General features: G+C 37.8%; 1 protein-coding gene across 2 annotated transcripts in view; it reads left to right on the forward strand.

Moving 5' to 3' along the window:
- Positions 1–575: 575 nt before the first annotated feature.
- Positions 576–22,399, forward strand: part of CTDSPL2 (CTD small phosphatase like 2) — a 92,481-nt gene continuing 70,657 nt past the window's right edge. Inside the window, exon 1 of one of the 2 annotated variants that reach the window (XM_004466755.4) lies at positions 576–1,021. The gene's annotated coding sequence lies outside the window, so the exon portion shown is untranslated. The remainder of the gene's footprint in view (positions 1,022–22,399) is intronic. The other variant, XM_058294095.2, reaches the window with a different exon arrangement.

The following is a 22,399-nucleotide window of genomic DNA, read 5'->3' on the forward strand; positions in this document are numbered from 1 at the left end:
ATATATCAGGTTTACTCTGGCACAAGACACTTGGGATTGATACACTTTCAGATCGCGAAACTGACCGTTCTCTGACCAAGGCCTACAGGTGGAACCCCATACGTCTGACCCGACTTAGCCTGCAGAACCACCGCCAACATCGTGTAGAATCGAAGAGCACAGATTTGTTTAACAGACCCACAAGAACTGCTATGCCCTCTAGGCAGTGAGTTGTAAAGAAGACTCTCAAGGGCCAGGGCGTTAAGGGATGGTGCCAGGAAAGGCGAATGTCTTCGCTCAACCTCCGACAACGATCCACACTCTCTACCTCCTTCAGCGCGCCAAGCAGATAGTACCACCCAGTCTCACCCCGACTCCACCCATCTGACACCGCCCCAGGTACTAAACCCGTGCCTGGGCTCGCGACGTACTCCTAAGCCCCGCCTCCGGGGTGAGGGTGCCCTCCCCCTCCCTGCCTAAGCCGATCCGTTAGCAGCGGGAGGAAAAACCGTCCTTTGAGTCCCCGCCTCTCCACTCCCAACGCTTTACTCCCTACTTCCCCTGCGAACACTACACAGCCAGCTACGGAGGCCCCTAAAGCACAAACATCCCCAGGCCCTGGTGTACTCTGATAGGTTTTGTCCCTGCCATTCCCCCCGGTCCTAAGGCCCCGCGTTCAGTTTTTGTCAGAAATTCGGATTTGCGAGTTTCTTTCGGCGGCCGGGACGCCAACACTCTTCACGGAACCAAAAGCTGTATTTTGTTTTGTTTCTCCGCTGGGGCCGCCCGCAATCCTTCCCTTCCCTCCGCCTCGCGGAATTGTGGCGGGAGGGGGAGGAGGAAGTCAAAGCGCCTGCGCGGAGAGGATGCTTTCCATCCGGGTCCCTCTCCGTGCGGTGCAGCAGGTCGGTAGGCGGGAAATGGCGACTGGCTGAAGGAGCTAGTTCTGTTGCTGCTGCGGGTTAAGCGGGAAAGACACCACGCATTGCGCAGTCTGGACTATCGTCGGAGCTTGAAGACACTTCACTGTCGTCACAGTTAGGTAATTCCCCTCGTCCAGACGCTGCCGTTGCTACCAACCTCAGCCCTCCTCCTCTTACAAGGCCCTCTGCCGGGATCTCCTCCCCTTCTCAACCGGGTCCAACAGCGGCTCCGGCGCTCTAGTAGGCATGCATTATTGGCGCCTCCTAAGTCCACTATGCTGAGCCGCTTTTCTCTGAACTTTCCCCAGGGAACGGGAAGGAAGCTCACTTCCCGCCAGCTTCAGCTCTTAGGCTGCGGCCTGTGTTGTGATTTCTGGGGTTAGATTTCACTTTGCTACCCACCCCCAACCCCGATCTCACGTTCCTAGTTCCAAGTCCTGTAGTTCCTCTGGGTAATTGGGCTAGAAGACCATTTTTTCTAATCTTGGCTCACCTGATATTTTGGGTATTTCATTCTTTCTAGTAGGGGGCGTTGCTTTCTGTATCTTTTTTTTATAAACACCTTTTGAGGGTCTTGAAGAAGAGCTTTCACTAAGTTCTGTTTGTTTTCTGGACCGTTACAAGGTTTAGTTGACATTGTTACTTTTTAAAATAAAATGTAGTAGTAGTAAAGAGTAGTAGTAAAGAACAGCGCATGTGGGACGCCCTAGTTTTTGGTAGTGTTTAATTAAGAGTGAATCTTACTATCCTAGTATTCTCCACTTTCTTTTGGTATTAAGGCGCGCCTGTGTGTTCACTTTTACATTCTTGACTAGAAGTTTATGGTAAATGATTACATAAGTAAATTGTGTTTATTTACTTCTCACCCTAGTGGTGGCTGGATGTGTGAGTTTTGTTAAGCACTTTAGAATACCTTAGGGACGCCTAAAGAAATACTGCATGTAAAATGTCCTAAGAGTTTAAAATGAAGTGTACTTAGTAGCTATTTCTCCAAGACAGGAATTAATTTTTCTAATGCTGATAAAGCAATACTAAAATTACTGCCCAACATGTGTATACAAATTAATGACTTGAAATGATAGCTTTATCTGTTTACTTTTCAATTTGTAGATTATTTCTATTCCATCGCTCCATTTTTTGATAAGTTTTAAAATTTAGTTTTTGGTCCAGATATTATTCTTGTTAAAGCAAGGAAATGGCAAATTAAAGCTGGTTTTATTTATCCTTTTTCTTTACATTGCAGACCAGTTGTACATAAAGAGAAGTAGTAAGAAAGCTAGTAGTGTTTTTCAGAATTTATTTTTCGATCTTGTTGAATTTAGGGACCTTTGTAGGTTTTTTGTTTTTTTTTTTAAAAACTAACAAATTAAGTTAGAAAAAGAAAAAGTGTGTGCTTCTTAGGATATAATAGTTGATAGAACTCAAAACTCTCATCTCTCTAGGTCCAGTTCCTAGAAATTCGTGGTTGATATTAGGCTTAAATTTCAGTAATAAGCAGGAATACCCTTGATATATATTATATATATTTGTAATATAAATATCACTATAGTTCTCATATCATAGACTTTGCCCAAGGTCATAAAGAAAATCAAGGCAAAATGTCACTCTTTTAGGATTGAGTTGAACTTATTATTAGGACCAATAGAAAAGGGGGTGGGATGTGAAGGGCATGTTGGAAACTTGCTGAATCAATTTATTTTAAAAATGAGGCCAAATAGGGACCTAAGGGGATGTAAAGTAAATTATCGGCCCCTAGGTATTATTTGTATTTTAATGGCTTTTTTGGTACCTTACTAAACATTAATGTTTTTAATGAAATTCGGTTTGCTGTTAGCTGAGTGAGCATTGTAGCATATGTCCTCCTTGTTTAGTATTACAATTCGTTCAGTATTTGGGCTCTTTTAACAATTCTCAGTATGGGTTGAAAGAATGTAAAAGCTGTAAGTGGTGTAGTCCTTAACTTCTGTGGATTTGTAGCTATATTGACATTCTAAATGGGATTGAAGAGAAATACCAAATAGAATTGTTATGTTCTACAGTATTCCATTGTACATGGTGTCTCTTGGGCAGTCCACTTGAGCCAGTAATGTTATTCTTTTACACATATGAAATTAAGAATTGGGGAAATTTTGTCTTTTCAAATTCATTCAGCTGATCCCATGTTTGTTATTTCTGGAGAAGTTTCTTCACAAGATTATTGCTCAACAGTCCATACAATGCTGGTTGGAGAAACTTGGACCTGTTGATATTCAGAAAGAATGTACTAGACTCTAGTCTTTTAGCTAGAGTTTTACTCAACCAGTAAAATAGTATTAATTATTTCAGTCATAGGAGACTGTGGTTTCGAGTCATTAGATAAAGAATAAAGTTGTTTGCCAGAATTAGAAATAAGCAAAATCTGTAATTATATTTACTCTTTTGCAACTTATTTTGAAAGCTTAAAGTAGGAAAGACTTCAAATCACAAATATTAAATGTGGACTTCATAGGTGGTATGCTCTGAGTAATTTTTCTGGTTAAAATAAAAAGGTGCCTGACCATTGTAACTGGGTTGGCTACCGGGGATCATTTGCTTTATTTTGAGGATGGGGACATTTAACAGATGTGGAACCTATGTTAGAACATACAGTTGCACTTTAGTTTCTACTTACTTGACATTTGTTATGAGACATATACCTAAGCCAGACATATATTCACTATGATTGTATGACTACATTAGTTCTAATTTAAACTGTGTTAAATTGTAGGGGAACCTGCATTTCAGAGGCGCTAGATGGTTGGCTATGTGGTATAATTTGAGAATTACCAAAGTTTAATTTTATTGGTGTCTTTCCTATGTGTTATGGAATTATTTCTAAAATGTCCTGTTTAAAATTCATATAGTCTCTGGAAGAGAAACTTTAGATTATTGTCTTCATTGATGACCTTAGCAAAGGCTAGTTTATCAAACAAACTTGCTGATACCACGAAGGGAGAGGGGTTCAAGAGGCAATGGAACATAGAAGAGGTAAGTTTTTATGCACTGGCTGTGATCAGAAGTGGTGTGGAATATTAAGAATATTGCAAGGGAAGACAGGCATGATAGGGGAACTTGGACCTAATGGGATCTTATGGAAGTCTGGCAAATCTGGTAGTAAAGAGATAGACTTCTAAAGAAGAATCATAGGACATTAAAGACAAGTATGGTTTATAGTTTTAGCCAGACCTTTTTTTTTTTCAAACCTCTCTTTGTCCCCCATTTGGTGTTTTGGTAAGGGAGTGAGGGAAAACATGAAAATCTCATTAAAAGTATGGTAAAATATTTATATAAAGAGGGTTTTTTAACTTTAACGTAAGGATACAGTAGGCCAATTGACTATATTAGGGACCCCACATTTTAGGATATTCATAGGCTCTTGTATTTAGAGAGAATGAAAAAAAAAGGGAGTACATCAAGAGTAAACATGAATCATTAGCAGTGCTTTGACTTGGAGTTCTAGCAGTCAGGTTTTCATAATAACGACGATAATTTTTAGGACTAGGAGCTAAGTGTTTATTGTTTTGGTTTAAAGAAACATAAAACTGCTAGTGGGAGGCACTACTAATAGCAGTTTGTAGAGTTTAAGAAGAATGATTCCTTCTTTGGACTAGTTACTTCTATATTGAGAAATTGGGAATTTAAAAAGCAGGAAAGTTTTGTATGTGTATGTATGTATATAAATATTATGAGATTTATTATAGGAATTGTTCTTGTGACTGTGGGGATTGGGAAGTTTGAATTCCATTGGGCAGGCGGCAAGTTTGGAATTCTGATGAAGTCTTGATGAGTTCCCCAGGAGAAGCTGGCTGGCTGAAGTAGAGTTGAATATTCTTTCTGACTGCTAAAATCATCAGGTCTCCCCTTAAGGCCTTTATCTGATTGGATGAAACTTCTCTTATTGCTGAAGGCAGTCTCCTTAGTTGATTGTAGATGTAGTCAGCCGTAGATGCAATCAACTTACTAGTGATTTAAATCCATGAAGAATCTTAACAGTAGCAGTCAGGCCAGTGATTGCTTACCCAAAACCTGGACACCTTAACCTAGCCAGGTTGACACTAAAAAAAGAGTGTATTATTTGTTAAAGAAAAAAATTAAGATAATTATATAATCCTTTAATCTTCTGGTGTATGAATAAAAATTATTTGAAAACTAATCACATTTTCAAACAGTAACTATGTATTTCGCCCCATTAGAAATATATCCTTTCTTTAATAATAGCAAACAAGAGAGTATGTCTGTTAGATAATTATGATTTCTCTAATCTGTGGCTAGTAATTTAAGTAAAAATTCATTCTTCATAGACCACCTTCTTTTCTTTCTTCTATCTCCCATGTTGTATATCTTATGATCATTAGTTTTTTCTTATAGGTAGTGATAAGAATATGAGAAATTATTTCATATACTCAATGCACATTTATTTTGGGCAAAAGCCATGATTTTTTTTTCATGATTTAAAGACTTTGTTAACTATTTTTCTTTTTTGTCAACATCTCCTTGGTTATTTTCTTACTATCAAATTAATGTGTCCTGAAGATTTCAGATTTCTGTTGGCCTGAGAGTAGTTTAATATAAAATTAATATCCTTTAAATAGAAATTTTTAACCAAAGACATATAAGTAAATAGTACATCTCTTGCTAAGTTTTGGTGAATGCACTCTTAAGGAAATTCTGCCAAAATTAAGTTCACTTGTTAATTTTTAGAATTAGCTTGTAGGTGACCTCAATAAGGTAAGAAATATATTTGTATTGGCACATTCTGTAGAAAGGATAGTATTGAGAGAAATGATTTCTTGGGATAGTCAAGTTTGCTATGAGCTTGTTGAGGAAAATGAAGTATGTAGTCTACTCATTCTTATGAATTCATAAACTATATTCTTGCTAAACTAACACATGATGTTATAAAGTTATATTGACAGGAATTTTATTACATGTATGAGAATGTTCTTTTTACTGCAGTCCTTTTTTGCGCAATTAAGCAGTTTTATTGAGATATAGTCACATTTCATACAATCTATCTGAAGCGTATAGTCACTGGCTTTTAGTATAATCACAATGTTGTGCATTCATCATCTCAAAAAATTTTAGAACCATTTCATTACTCCAAAAGGAAAAACTCCACACTTTAGCATACCTTCCCTAGCACTAAAAACCACTGATCACAATTTCATCTTTATAAACTGAAGATGCTTAAATCATATATATATATATTTTTAAGATTTATTGCATTCATTCATTCCCCTGCCCCCTTGCCTCTTGCACTCGCTGTCTGCTCTCTGCACATGTCCATTTGCTGCAGGTTCTTCTGTGTCTACTTTTGTCTTCACATCTCTTTAGGAGGCACCAGGAACTGATCCTGGAACCTTCTGACATGGGAGAGAGGCAGTCTCTGAGAGCTACCTCAGCTCTGTGGTTTTTTGTTGTGTCTGTCATCATCTTTTCCTCTGTGTCTCTTTTTTGTTGAGTCATCTTGTTGCATCAGCTCTCTGCATGGGCGAGCTTCCCTTCACCAGAAGGCCTCCGGAATCGAACCTGGGCCTCCCATATGGTAGACGGGAACCCAGTTGCTTGACCACATCTGCTTCCCTTAAGTCATATTTAGTTGAGGTAGATAAGAATTAACATAATCTCCAGATTATTGTCCTTTTACAACTTCGATTAAAGAAATGTAAATAACTCATTCTGTCCATAACAAATACTGATTTTGCCTTAATGGTATTTCTTCTAAGAATATATAAGGTTTTAAGTTGAAGTGCTAATGGTAGCCTTTTAACACATGTATTTGAATGAGTATGCCTTCTTTCTAAATATTTTCACTGATCAAAAAACTGAATAATGTTATCTTTTAAAAATCAATTTGTGGGAAGTGGACTTGGCCCAATGGATAGGACGTCTGCCTACCATGTGGGAGGTCTGCAGTTCAAACCCTGGGCCTCCTTCACCCATGTGGAGGTGGCCCTTGCACAGTGCTGATGCACGCAAGGAGTACACCCCGCAAGGAAAGCCACCCCACAGGAAAAAAGCGTAGCCCACCCAGGAGTGGTACCACACACACCGTAAGGAGAGAGCCACCCAGCGTGAAAGAAAGTGCAGACTGCCTAAGAAAGGTGCCGCATACATGGAGAGCTGACACAACAAGATGATGGAACAAAAAGAAACACAGATTCCTGGTGCTGATGATAAGGATAGAAGCGGTCACAGAAGAACACACAGTGAATGGACACAGAGAGCAGACAACTGGGGTGGGGAGGTAAAGGGAGAGAAATAAATAAAAATAAATAAAATAAAAATAAATTTGTATTTTTAGAGAGCTTTTTAGTCATCAGTAATCTTTTTGTTTCTCCAGGGGAAATAAATTCACATTGTTTTAGAGAAAGCATTCTTTTTTTGTTCATTGAAGAAAACTTTTTTAAGGAGGAAAAAACTCCATAATTTTATAAGCCTAAATTAGCACTTCTTTTTTGGTATAGTCTGTCTATTTTGGTAAATGTTTTTGATTGCAAGTTTATTATATTCAGTAGTGTCTTTAAAAGTCTTGTATTAACTGGTAAAAAAAAAAAAAGATGGAGAAAATCAACCAACATAAAAAGGAATAATGACTTCAAAAGATTGCCTATCTTTATCACATGCTTTGTTGGGAAAGGGGTAAAAATAATCTGCTGGTTTTGTGGTTGATGCTTTATATAATATTTCTGTGATAGTTCCTTCTACTCGAGTTGACTTTTGATTTTTATTAGGTGATAAGTGGGAGGGGACAGAGAATGCTTTTCCTTTTCTGAAGTTACAAATGAAGGTTTAGGAAAATAGTGGGCAGTAAAAATAGACAGGTATATTACCTGAAGCTGTTTATTACAGATTAGTCAGGCTAGAAATACAGATTCAGTGTAAACAGATGTTCCTGCTTTGAAAATGTCATTTGGTATCAACTAAGGCAGTGACTTTTAGTTTTTTCCTTCATGAATGTAAGTATAATAGAATTCTAGTAGGGGTAGCATCTGTAAGGTAGAGTATAAATAATAGACCTATAGAATTTTAGAGTTAAAGGAGACCAAAGGGGTCATTGAGTTCAATAACTTGTTCTTTTGGTAATGTACCATTCTGTAGACTTTTTTTTAAAAAGCAGTTTTATTCAGATATATTTACATACCATACAGTCCATCCAAAGTGTGCAATCAATGGCTTTTAGTATAATCACAGTGTTGTGCATTCATCACCACAGAAATTTTTAGAACAATTTCATTACTCCAAAAAGAAAAACTCCACACCCTTAACAGTCACGTCTCAATTCCTCCAGTTTGTAAACTTAACATTTAGTAAATGTTTGTCTTAATTAGGATGCTGCAAGGAAGATTAAAATAGTGCAGATTAATTAATGTCTCTTATTTTGACAGTTCTGTTTTATTTTTAGGTAAAATTTACATGTAGCGAAATACACTGATCTCTCATGGTCCAGTAACTTCTTTTTACTGTTGAGGAAATGAATTGCTAGAATGACTACATGACTTAAGCACTGTTACACAGCTAATTAATGATAGATTCAGGACTGAACTTGAGTTACTAATTCCTAACCCAGAGGTCATTCCTCTGTTGACTCCCTCTGGGTCCTATATTCTTTATGTGGCCAATTTTTAATTTATAGATCCTTAAATTCCATGGGAAAAACTTGACTCTGTTGCCTTTACAGTTTGATTTGTATTTTTTTTTTTAACATTTATTTATTTACTTCTCTTCCCTCTCCTTCCCCCCCCCCCCCCCCCCCCCCGTTGTCTGTTCTCTGTGTCTGTTTGCTGGGTCGTCTGTTTGCTGAGTCGTCGTCTTTGTCCGCTTCTGTTGTTTTCAGTGGCACGGAAATCTGTGTTTCTTTTTTTTATTGTTGCGTCATCTTGTGTCAGCTCTTGGTGTGTGTGGCACCATTCTTAGGCAGGCTGCACTTTCTGTCACGCTGGGCGACTCTCCTTAGGGGGCACACTCCTTGCGCGTGGGGCTCCCCTACGCGGGAGACACCTCTGCATGGCACGGCACTCCTTGCGCATCAGCACTGGGCATGGGCCAGCTCCACACGGGTCAAGGAGGCCCGGGGTTTGAACCACAGACCTGCCATGTGGTAGACGGATGCCCTAACCACTGAGCCAAGTCCATTTCCCCGATTTGTGATCTTTTTATAATTTTATTAATATTACCTACTTTTGTTTCTCTCTTTATGTGTTATACATCAGCATACCATTTCTGTCCTTCATTCATTAAGTATATCTGTCTGAAAGAGGTTTCATTATGTTGGTCCTAGGTAACTTATACAGAGTCCTTCCTATACAGAGTGCTATTTATTTTTTCTTCATGTTGTTTTAAGAGAAATTTCTGCATTCTGGACCTCAACAGCAAATTATGAACTGAGTTTATGCTTATAGTTACTATAATCTTGTGTTAACACAAGACAGTTTGCAAACCATAATTGTTTGCCTCAGCTATTGCCTGGGAGCAAATTTTGTGTAGAGGAAGGATATCTTATAGGGAAAAAATATTTTTTTTCTTTATATATAAGCTCCTTATTGTGAGCAAGGATTGTTGCCATGAGGATTGTTTATGTTTCAGTAACATCCCCCCAGCACCTCCACCACCTTCTGGTCTCTTTGAGGGGAGGGGAATGAGAAAAATTGCCCTCTTCAACAAAGATTGAGTTATCCTTTGGGCCAGGATACTGGAGTTACAGATCAGATATCTGCTTTTATGAGCTCTGACTTTTCAGTCTAGTGCAAATAAAAATACATAAACATTATTTCAATATGATTTATTAATAGCTAAGGTAGTGGTAATCATGGAGTTTAGAAAGGCTTGGGAGGTGGAAGTGGTTATTTAGTTTACTAGGGTATGTGATACTTGGGCTGAGTTTTTTTTTATTTTGTTTTGTGTGGGGCTGAGTTTCAAAGAATGAAAATAAGAATTAGTTGAAGGAAAAACTGAAGTAAATAATAAGCAGAAGCTTGTTGCAGCATATAATGAGCAGGAAACATTAGTGGAGTACAAAATAGTAAGGCAGCAAATAGCAAAGAAAAAAAGGCTGGAGAGGTAGGTCTTACAGGATTTGCATAGAATGCGCAGGAAACATTAGTGGAGTACAAAATAGTAAGGCAGCAAATAGCAAAGAAAAAAAGGCTGGAGAGGTAGGTCTTACAGGATTTTGTATACAATGCTAGGGAATTTAGTTTTTATTTTGAAGGCTATTGATGGGAAACCTGGTGAGGGGAACAGTCAGATTCCTGCAGTGCAGAGGATGGATTTGAAAGGGAAAAGAAAATATTTTGAGGTAAAATAGGGTTTGGTGATTGTAGTGGATAAGGGAGAGGAAGAATGACTAGAATGTTTAGTCATTCTAAGTTTCTGACTTGATTAGGTAGATAGTGATAACATTAAGTGATCAAGATTATAATAGGAAAAATACAGTAGGAAGAGCAGGTTTGGGTATGGTGGTAGAATGAATTTTTTTTGAGTAAGTTGAATTTGAGTTGCCAAATTGAAAGTAAGTTGATTTTGAGATGCCAAATGAATGTGTTGGAAAGAGTCTGAAATTCAGAGGTGGTAGTTGGAGAAACTGGTAGTTTATGTTACAGTTTGTAATGAGCATTTGGAAGACACTTACTTTCCCTCCTGATCCTCCCTTTCAACTGGGCTTCAGTAAGTAAAAAATAAAATGCATTATTCAGTTTTATATTACTGGACAGTCAGCTTTTTATGCTCCTGAAATGAGATCTGATTTAAACATTGGAAAAGTGGGTATGTTTTACATTATTTACTTTTTTCAGTGTCATGAGTTCTGAGGCTTAAAATGCCACACCCATTCTTATGTTTGTTTTGTGATGTAATTTACTTAAATTGTATCATTTTCATTCATTAGTAATTTATTTCCCCAAGGGTGCTCATTTCCCTGTCTTTTCTTGTTTATTCTATTACGGTAGTAATGAAAAACGAGCCCCAAAGAACCTAAGGAATGTTTTAAAGTCTAACATAAATAACTAGAATTACCAGATAAGCTATATATGTATGTTTAAAACTCTATTTTAATTTTGTGTAATAAATTTGTTATTACAGTTATTGTGTAGGCAGTTTCTGACAAGAACTTGGCCCAATTAATATGTATTGTCTCTGGTTTTAATATCAGTGTAATGCTTATCTCCTAAAATGAGTTGGGAAATGTTCCCTTCTTTCTGTTTTCTGAAAGTGTTTGTGTAGATTGGTATTGTTTCTCACTTAAATTTTTCTTATGATTCTCCAGTGAAGCCATCTGGGTCTGGAACACTCTGTTGGAAATTTTTATTACAGTTTCAAAATTTTTAATAGATAAAGGATTGATCAAGTTTTCTATTCTTGCACAAGCTTTGATAATTCTAAACTGGAATGGAATGGCATAAAGTCATTTATAAAATCCAGTTTTGTCCTTTTAATGTCTGTAGGATCTGTAGTGATGTCTCCTTTTACATTCCTGATATTGGTCTTGTCTTCTCCCTTTTTTCTCTGGAGGCTTATCAGTTTCATTGATCTTTAAAAATTTTTTTTGGCTTTATCTTTTTTTTTCTGTTTTCAGTTTCATTGGCTTCTGTTTCTGTTGATTACTTGTCTCTTTTTAAGAGTGGGTTGTATTGCCTTCCTTTTTACATGTTTAATAAATTTTCATTTAATGACAGATTTCATTACTAGGATAGTAAAGGCTGGTAATTAGTATTTATATCTGAAAATTCGCATAATTTGGTCTTTAGTGTATGGAGTTGAGTCAGTGCAGTCAGGAGTTGAGCTGAGTTTTGTTGTTGCAAAGGGTACTTTAAGTGAACCATGGTTTCAAATTTTTCTGCTGTATGGGTTCTTATAACTTTTTTTGTTCCATGGACCCCATTGCCAGTCAGGTGAAAACCACGGACCCTTACAAGTCCACATTGTACTGTGTATTATTTAATAAATATATCACACCTTGCACCAATATGTCCCCACAAGAATAATGTTTTTTTGAATTTTTATTCAAGCTCATGGACCCCTTGTTAAGAATGCCTGCTCCAGTAATATTATACTTTGTGCTCAGGCTGAGGATTGGGGTATGAGAGGGTGTTTCCGAATTTTCCTGATCCATCCTCAGGTTTTGTATGCTTTCCTTTGTATGCTTTACCTCTTTTTCTTTTTTTTAAGATTTATTTTTAAATTTATCTCTGTGTTCATTTGCTGTGTGTTCTTCTGTGACCGCGTCTATCCTTATCAGCGGCACCAGGAATCTGTTTCTTGTTGCATCATCTTGTGTCAGCTCTCCATGTGTGCGGCGCCATTCTTGGGCAGGCTGCACTTTCTTTCGTGCTGGGCAGCTCTCCTTAAGGGGCGCACTCTTTGCGCGCATTAGCACTGCGCATGGGCCAGCTCCACACGGGTCAAGGAGGCCCGGGGTTTGAACCGTGGACTTCCCATGTGGTAGACAGATGCCCTAACCCCTGGGCCAAGTCTGCTTCCCATAATATAACATTAATTAATATACATTAGGCTTGTACAATGGACACTTGAACTTAACTGCCCTTGAACACTAACTTCCCCATTTATAACATTGTTTCTGTCAGAAGCTTAATTATGAACTCCCAGCAGCCACTTGTAAGTAAACACAGCTGTTTTCAGGTTGAACCATTTTTAAAGGCTTTGCACAGCCAGGAGTTCCACAGGAAAATAACCCATTCTCCATGACTTTTTAGGAACAAAGCAGAAATTAAAAAACAAACTTTGGAGGGTAATGGAAAACAGGGTTTTTGGTAACTCTACTCCCCCCACCCCCACCTCCCCACGGCATCGCCATCTTTTTGCTCATAGTTTGCGCTTGTTGTTGTGTGTGTTTGTTCTTTTACTTTAGGAGGCATCTGAAACCGAACTCGGGACCTCCCATGTTGGAGGCGGGTGCTCAGCTGCTTGAATCACATGTGCTCCCCCTTTGATAACTTTAAAAAAAAAAATTTCTTCCCTCCACCTTTCCCAGATCGTTTTCCTGTCTGTCTGCTCATTGTTTGCTCATCTTGTCCAGGAGGCCCTGGAAGCCAGACCGAGGACCCTCCCACAAGGGAGGCAAGTGCCCAATGGCCTGAGCCACAGCTGCTGCTTTTGGGCTGTGGTGTCTGCTAGCTTATAGCATCTGCTCATTTTAGGCATCTGCGATGGTATGGCGTCTACCTTGTTGCGGCAGATGTGCCATCTAGCTTGTTGTGGCAGGTGTGGTGTCTGCTTGTCTTCTTTAGGAGGTACTGGGACCCAAACTTGGGGCCTCCTGTATAGTAGGCTTGGGCCCAACTGTTTGAGTCACATCCACTTCCCTTTGGTAACTCTTTAATGTTAGTTTTTGTTGGTGATAAATATATTGTTTTCATGTTACAGGTTATTTTAATTGGAAATCTCAGGAAGATATTAACCCTCCTGCCATTTTTTCCACCTGTTTCCTCATTCCTGGCATGGGAATCCTGGAAACTATGTTGTTGTCGGAAAGATTAAGAGAAATAATGTATTAAAGAGCACTTAAGACAGTGCTTTGCACTTACCACTTATTTGTTAACTTTTGAATTATGTATTACTTTGACTTTTCCTTTGTTCAAATAAATGTAGTTAATAGGTGCTTATTTATTATTTTATTTTTATTTTTTTTTATTTTTTATTTTTTAGGAGGTACCAGGGATTGGGCCTGGAACCTTGCACATGTGAAGCAGGCTCTGAACCACTGAGCTACACCTTTTCCCATAGGTGCTTTCTTTTGGTGGTTGGTTTTCTGGAATTCACAGATAGGGAAGTATAATAGAAAACCAACACAATACTTTTAATATAGTATTTTGGTAGTGTATTTAGTTGGATTATGTTTCAGTATTCAGATGAGTACAGACATTTAATTTTAAGCCTTTATTTTAGGACTTCAGTAATTTTTAAGAAATTCCAAGAGGTTAAATTTGCAACTATTTGTTGAGATCCTAATCTCACTAGGATAGTAGACTAGACTCTGAAAATACGTTATTTAAGGGAATTGGCAGTAGATATTTGCAGATTTTATTCACTTCAATTGAAGAAAAAATTTTCGCTTAAATTCATTTAGCATTTTCTAAAGTTTGCCTTATAATAAAGTGTAGTGAGCCTTCTATCTCTAAGCATTCAAGCAGGTGTTAGGTTACCTTTTGTTAGGAATGCTACTAGAGATTTCTGCTTTGGTTGGGGAGGTTGAACTAAGGCTTTTTCAACTTTAGTGTTTTAGAGTCTTAGAAAAATGGAAAAAGCAGTTAAAATGGAAACTAGAAATAGCTATAAATATGATTAAAATATTTAGTCTTACTGGTTAACGTAAAACACGTAGTGAGAAAGTAATTTTTGCTTTTGTAGTTTTCAGTGTACAAGTTCTACACCTTGGTTAAATTTATTCATAGGTATTTTATTCTTTTATGAACTATTGTGAATGGAATTTTTTAAAATATATTTTTATTGAAGTATATTATTCATACATGAACATGCATAAACAATAAGTATATAGTAAAGGTTGTGAACTTAAAAAATAAACAAGCATAACATCATACAGAGGTCCCATACATCACTCTTCCACCTTACGTAGTTGTGAAACATTTGTTACAAACTATGCAAGAGCATTATCAAAATATTACTATTAACTATAGTCCCTATCTTATATTTGGTGTCTTTTCTCCCCAACCCACCCTTTTTTTAAAAAATACATTTTTACTACAGAGGTTGTGAACTTACAGAACAATCGTGTACATGTGTAGAATACATACAATGCTTCTTCACCAACATACCACGATATATTTGTTGCAGATTATGAGGTAGTATGATCAGACTGTTACTACCAACAGTGGTCCATAAGCGCATTTTCATTTTTTTTTTTAAGATTTTTATTTTATTTACTTAATTCCCCCCCTTTCCCCGGTTGTCTGTTCTCTGTGTCCATTAGCTGCGTCTTGTTTCTTTGTCCGCTTCTGTTGTCATCAGCAGCACGGAAGTGTGGGCGGCGCCATTCCTGGGCAGGCTGCACCTTCCTTCGCGCTGGGCGGCTCTCCCTATGGGGCGCACTCCTTGCGCGTGGGGCTCCCCTACGTGGGGGACACCCCTGCGTGGCAGGGCACTCCTTGCGCACATCAGCACTGCACATGGGCCAGCTCCACACGGGTCAAGTAGGCCAGGGGTTTGAACCGCGGATATGTGGTAGACGGATGCCCTAACCACTGGGTCAAGTCCATTTCCCCATAAGCGCATTTTCTATACCCCACCCCCTTGTCAACACAGTACCTCCTTAGTATTGATGCAAGAATGTACAGTATTGCTGTTAACCACAGTCCATAGGTCACACCAGTTGTGTTTTTCCCATGCTTCTCCACATTCCCACTACCCTGCAAAAGTGCTGTACATCCTCTCTAGCTCATAGAAGGACACTTTTGCATCTGTACTATCACCCACAATTCTCATCCACCTCTGGGTTCAATATGTTATTCTGTCCGTAGATTATTCTCTAGCTTTCTTGCAGTTGACATTTAGTTCCCTAGACTACCCTTTTCAGCCACAATCCTGTTTATAAACCAGCTGCTATTCCCTGTAATGTGTTACTATCAACTCTATCCATTTCTACACTTTCACAGTCAAGTTAATTAAAACTTCTACATACATTAAGCATCAGTAGTTCCTCTCAAACCTCCTCTTATCTCCTAAAAACCTATACACTAGGTTTGAACGCCATGTGTTTATTCTTTGTATTTAGTTCATATTAATGAAACCATGCAATATTTGTCCTTTTAGTCTGGCTTACTTCGCTTAGCAGATATCTTTAAGATTCATCTGTGTTATCATATATGTCCCAATTTCATTTCTTCTTACTGCCGCATAGTATCCCATTGTATATATACCACGTTTTATTTATCCATTCATTGGTTGATAGACACTTGTGTTGTTTCCATCTTTGGGCAATTGTGAATAACACCTTTATGAATATCAGTGTGCAGATGTCTGTTCGTGTCATAGTTTTTAGTTCTTCTGCATATATTCCTAGTAGAGGGATTGCTGGATCATATGGCAGTTCTATATTTAGCTTCCTGAGGAACTGCCAAACTGTCTTCCACAGAGGCTGCACCATTTTATAATCCTTCCAACAGTGAAGGAGTGTTCCAGTTTTCCATCTCCTCTCCAGCACTTACTGTTGTCTGTTTTTTTTTAAATAATGGCCATTCAGTGCAATGTTGGATGATGTCTCATTGTTTTGATTTGCATTTCCTGAATAGCTAATTATATGGAACATTTTTTCATGTGCTTTTTAGCCATTTATATTTCCTCTTTGGAGAAATGTCCGTTTAAATCTTTTGCCCATTTTATAATTGGATTGCTTGCTCTTTTATTGTTGAATTGTATGATCTCTATATAGAATGGAAATCAAACCCTTATCGGATATGTGATTTCCAGATATTTTCTCTCATTGAGTGGGCTGTCTTTTCACCTTCTTGATGGAGTCCTTTGAATCACAGAAGTGTTTTAAGTTTGAGGAGATCCCATTTATCCGTGTTTTCTTTTGTTGCTTATGCTTTTGGTGTAAGGTTTAAGAATCCACCACCTATCACCAGGTCTTCAAGATGTTTCCCTACTTTTTCTTGTAGAAGCTTTATAGTGCTTGCTTTTATAGTTAGGTCTTTGATCCATTTTGAGTTAATTTTTTGTGGTGTGAGGTAGGGGCCTTCTTTCTTTCTTTTGACTGTGGATATCCAGTTCTTCCATTACCGTTTGTTGAATAGACTGTTCTGCCCCAGCTACGTGGGTTTTACAGGCTTGTCAAAAATCACTTGGCCATAGATGAGGGTCTGTTTCTGAACTGTCAGTTCATCTCCCTTGGTCTGTGTGTCTGTCCATAAGCCAGTACCATGCTGCTTTTACCACTGTAGCTAGGTAATACAATTTAAAGCCTGGAAGTGAGTCCTCCAACTTTACTTTTCCTTTTTAAGATGTTTCTGGCTATTTAGGGCCTTTCACCCTTCCAGATAAATTTGGTAATTGTGTTTTCCATTTGTTAAAAAAACGTTGGTGCAATTTTTATTGGGATTGTATTGAATCTGTATCAGTTTGTATAGAATTGTCATCTCAATGATAGTCTTCCAGTCTATGCGTATGGAATGTTCTTCTAATTATTTAGATCTCTTTTGATTTCTTTTAACAATGCATTGTAGTTTTCTGTATACAAGTACTTTATATCCTTGTTTAAGTTTATTCCTAAATATTTGATTCTTTTAGTTGCTATTGTTAATGGATTTTTTCCCACGACTTCCTCCTCAGATTGTGCATTAAAGTGTATAGAAACTATATCAAACTGCTACAAGGCCCATACTACCCTAGAGGAACAAGCAACCTCATGAGCTATTCCATGCTGAAGTTAGAAGCTCCATTTCCCATAACAGGGAAGAAACAGTTGTCCACTGACTTCAGCTACTGATTAGTGGACTTGGTTGGCTAAAGTATAATCCTAGGAACAACTAGGGTTTCAACCTGTCCAAGCTGGAAAAAGGCCAGTAGCCACCACTTTGACTCCACCCCCAGCATGAAGGGTAGCCAGGCTGACTGAAAAATTACAGTGAAGTTAGGGACTGGCTTCTTTCCACTGACATTGGACTGTAGCCCTAGCCTTAGGATCCAGCACCACATCCAGCAGGGAAGAAGCTGGCAGGACCTGCAGGCAACTACAGGTGCTTTGAGCCAGTACAGACCGAATTATTTTCTCCCATTCTGTAGGTTGTCTTTTCACTTCCATGATAGTATCCTTTGATGTGCAGAAGTTTTAAATTTTGATAAAGTCCATTTTATCTGTTTTTTGTTGTTGTTGCTTGTGCTTTTGTATCATACCTAAGAAATCACTACCAAATCCAAGGTTATTTTTTCTTCTAGGTGTTTTATGGTTTTAGCTCTTATGTTTAGGTCCTCGATCCATTTTAGAGATAACTTTTGTATATGATGTAAGGTAGGGGTCCAGTTTCATTCTTTTGCAATTGAGTATCCAGTTTTCTCAACACCATTTATTGAAGAAACCATTTTTTACCTAATGTTCTTACCACCCGTCTCAAAAACCAGTTAACCATAGTTGTGTATGTTTAATTCTGAACTTTCAGTTCTATTTCATTGTTCTATATGTTTATCTTTATTCCAGTACCACACTTTTGATTACTGTGGCTTTGTAGTAAAACTTGAAATTAGCTAGCGTGAGACTTCCAGCTTTATTCTTCCTATGTAATATTGATTTGGCTATTTGGGGACCCTTGCACTTCCATATGAATTTGTTGACCAGCTTTTCCATTTCTGCAAAAAAGACTGCTGGGATTTTGATAAGTATTGTGTTGAATCTGTAAGTAGCTTTGGGTAGTGCAGACATCTTAATATTAAGTCTTCCTTTCTATGAACAAGGGGTGTCTTCCATTTACTTAGGTCTTTTATTTCTTTCAGCGATGTTTTGTAGTTTTCAGTGTACAAGTCCTTCACCTAATTGGTTAGATTTATTCCTAGGTATTTTATTCTTTTATGAGCTATTGTGAATTGGATTTTTAAAAATTTCTATTTCAGAATATTCTTTGTTGGTGTATAGAAACACAGATTATTTTTTTCTTTTTTTAAGGTACTGGGGTCAGGCATTGAACCTAGGATCTTGTATATGGCAAGCTGGTGCTCAACCACTGAGCTACATCAGCTCCCCTAAGTTGCTCCCCTGCTCTCTTGCCCCATTTGTTTGTTTGTTTGTTGTTGTTGTTTGCTTTTAGAAGACACTGGGACTGAACCCAGGACCTCCTACTTGGGGAGCAGGTGCTCAACTGCTTGAGCCACATTGGCTCCCCACAGCTGATTTTTGAGTGTTAATCTTATAGATATAATTTTGTTGAATTCGTTTATCAGTTCTTCTATTTTTCAGGTGTATTCTTTGGGATTTTCTCTATAAAGGATCATGTCATTTGCAAGTAGAAATAGTTTACTTCCTCCTTTCCAATTTGGATTCCTTTCATTTTTTTTCCTGCCTAATGGCTCTGGCAAGGACTTCCAGTATAGCAGTGGTGAAGGTGGGCATGCTTGTCTTGTTCCTGTCCCCAGGAGAAGGGATTTCAGCCTTTCATCATTAAATGTAATGTTATCTGTGGCGTTTTCATATGTGCCCTTTATCATGTGGAGGAAGTTATCTTCTATTCCTATTTTTTCTGAATGTTTTTATCATAAAAAGTTATTGATTTTTGTCCAGTGCCTTTTCTATATCAATTGAGATGATCAGGCAGTGGACTTGGCCCAGTGGTTAGGGCGTCCATCTACCACGTGGGAAGTCGGCGGTTCAAACCCCGGGCCTCCTTGACCCGTGTAGAGCTGGCCCATGCGCGATGTTGATGCGCGCAGGGAGTGCCGTGCCACGCAGAGGTGTCCCCGCGTAGGGGAGCCCCACACACAAGGAGTGCGCCCCGTAAGGAGAGCCGCCCAGCGCAAAAGAAAGTGCAGCCTGCCCAAGAATGGCGCCGCACACACAGAGAGCTGACACAAGATGATGCAACAAAAAGAAACACAGATTCCTGTGTCGCTGGCAACAACAGAAGTGGACAAAGAAGATGCAGCAAAATAGAGAACAGACAACCTGGGTGGGGGAGGGGGAAGAGGAGAGAAATAAATAAATCTTTATTTAAAAATTGAGATGATCATGTGATTTCCCCCTTCATTTTGTTAATGTGAAGTATGTGCTTTAAAATCAGAGAAAAAGGTTAAGATGTCCATCTGAAATAATCGAATTTTTCAAGTTCTTAATGGTTCCAGAGTGAATTTTATCTTATGTAGACTAAAAAGTTAAAAATGTCTCTCACTGGGTTGTGAGCCTGGCACATGTTTAAATAAATATTCATTGCCGTTCTCCCCCTCCTATTTGGGTCATAATTTCCTGTTTCTTTGCATGTTCATAATTTTTTTTGTTGGAAACTGCCTATTTTATGTATATTATAGCCACTCTGGATTCAGACTTTTTCCCACAAAGGTGACTTTTGTTTAGTAACTTCCCTAAGCAAAATCTGGCTACCCCATGGAATGTAGCCACTGTTGTGTCTCTCCTTAGTAGTTTTTTTTTCTTTTTATTATTATTGTTTTTATTTAAGCTCGGCTTACAAAACAGGTTACCTCTTTATCTGCATAGCTTAGTGGTCAGACTGTGATTGGACAGATGCTATACCCAGTACCATGAACAGTAAGACTTCTTTCTCTGCCAGTGAATCTATGTGGGGGTGGGGGTGACCAGAGGTGTTTCATATTTGTCTCGGCCTTATTTTCCAGTAGTCCATTTCTTATTTCCTCTGTGCATGCCTACATTTTCATGGTTGGTCAAGACTGTGCGGATAGGTTGGGTCCTCTCTAGTTTTTGTTGTGGACATGTGCCGCCTCAGCCAGGAATATCCTTTTCCCAAAAATCCTGCACTTTGGGTTAGTAGTGCTCCTGGCCCTCCGTGATCACCCACTACAGAGATTATCACTTTTCCGAGCCATACCACTGAGTGGGGATATTACCGAACTGTCCCATATAAAGTGAGTTTCCATCTATGGTGATTGCAAAACTGCCAGTGATTTTAGCCTGCCAAACCATTTGAGTTTGTGAGGACAAGTTGGGTAGAGTGACCCTGTGCAAAAAATGGCAGATTCCTAATGTTCTTCTTCAGAGTTTCACTTTACTAAGCATTCTCAGATTGTTGTATGACTTACTTCCAGAGTACTGAAATGGTGGCTTTTGCCATTTTTGTCTAACTTCATTGTTGCTTTTTGAGGAGAGGGTTTATTAACATCTTCACTTGGCTGTAATCAGAATTCCAAGGGGTTTTATTTAACCTCTTCTTTCACATCTGTGCCTTGTTCCCCTCTTTTTGTCCTGGTTCTCAAGGACCCAGTGGATGACAGAATTGGAATTAGAAATCTAAGTACTAATTATGTGTTTTGGGCAGTTTTCTAGCTTTTATTTAGTGTCTTCTCAGCTCTTTCAGTTTTCTCTATTGGCTTGTTTGTCTTTTTTTACTGTATTGCAGGGTTGTTTTTTTATGTTCTAGATACAAGTGCTTTGTGAGATGTGTTTCGTAAATATTTTCTCCCAGTTTATTGCTTTACTAATGCAATGCATTACTTTCTTAATGATGTCTTTTGATGTCCAGAAATTAATTATTATGAAGTCTAACTTATACCCAGATTTTTTAAATGATTATTGCTTTTAGAGTTATTCCATATATAAGATCATGTCATCCACAAAGACTTAAGTAAAGCTAAGTGGAATCTGGATTTCTAATCTAGGTTCTTTTTTATTCTTTTTCTTGCCTAATTGCCCTGGTTAGAACCTCCAGTACAGTGTTGAATGAAGTAGTGAAAGCAGTCATCCTTATCTGGTTCCTGAACTTAAGGGAGAAAACATTCAGTCTTTCACCTTTAATGATGTTAGCTGTGGGTTTTTCATTGAAGTCCTTAATAGTTTGAAGAAATTTCCTTCTATTCCTAGTTAGTTTTGTATTTGTATCATGGAAGGGTGTTAGATTTTGTCAAATGCCTATTCTATATCAGTTGAGATGATTGTATGGGTTTTTCTCATTCATTTTATAAATATGGTTAATTATATTAATTTTTTTTTTTTATGCTGAACTGCCCTCACATTCCTGGGATAAATCCCACTTTAATAGCTTTAACATGCTGCTAGATGTGGTTTGGCAGCATTTTAATGAGGATTTTTGCATTTATATTTCAAAGGAATATTAGTCTATAGTTTTCTTGTCTTGAAATGGTCTTGTGTGGTTTTGATATCTGAGTAAATCTGTCATTCGTCTTTGAATGTTTAATAGAATTTACCAGTGAAGCCATCTGGTCCTGGGATTTTTTTTGAGGGAAATTTTCTGACTGTTATTTAAAATCTTTTGTTATATGTCAATTGAGATTTTCTATTTCTTTTTTATGTGCATTTTTGGAGTTCGTGTCTTTGTAGGAATTTGTCCTTTTCATCTGGGTTACTGTTGTGTTTGCATACAAGTTTTCATTGCATTCCCTTAATAATTCTTTTTATTTCTTTAAGATTGGTAGTATTGTCCCTTCTTTTTTCCTGATATTAGTAAATTGAATATTGTCTCCTTTTTTCTTGGTCAGTCAAGCTAAAGGTTTGTCAATTTTGTTGACCTTTTTCAACGAACCATTTTTTGGTTTCATTGATTTTTGCCTACTTTTCTATTATTTACTTCATTTATTTCTACTTAAATCTTTATTATTTCTTTCTTTCTGTTTGCTTTGGGATTCGTATTTTTATTTTTCTAGTTTCTTTAGGTGGGAGGTCTTGATATGCTGTGTTTCCATTTTCATTTATCTCAAAGCATTTTTTTAAAAATTTCCCTTGTGATTTCTTCTTTAACCTGGTTGGTATTTAGGGGTGTATTGTTTAATTTACACGTTTTTGAATTCCTCAAATTTCCTTTGGTTTTTATTTGTAA

This window comes from Dasypus novemcinctus, chromosome 3 (assembly GCF_030445035.2).
Source record: "Dasypus novemcinctus isolate mDasNov1 chromosome 3, mDasNov1.1.hap2, whole genome shotgun sequence".
NCBI lineage: Eukaryota > Metazoa > Chordata > Mammalia > Cingulata > Dasypodidae > Dasypus > Dasypus novemcinctus.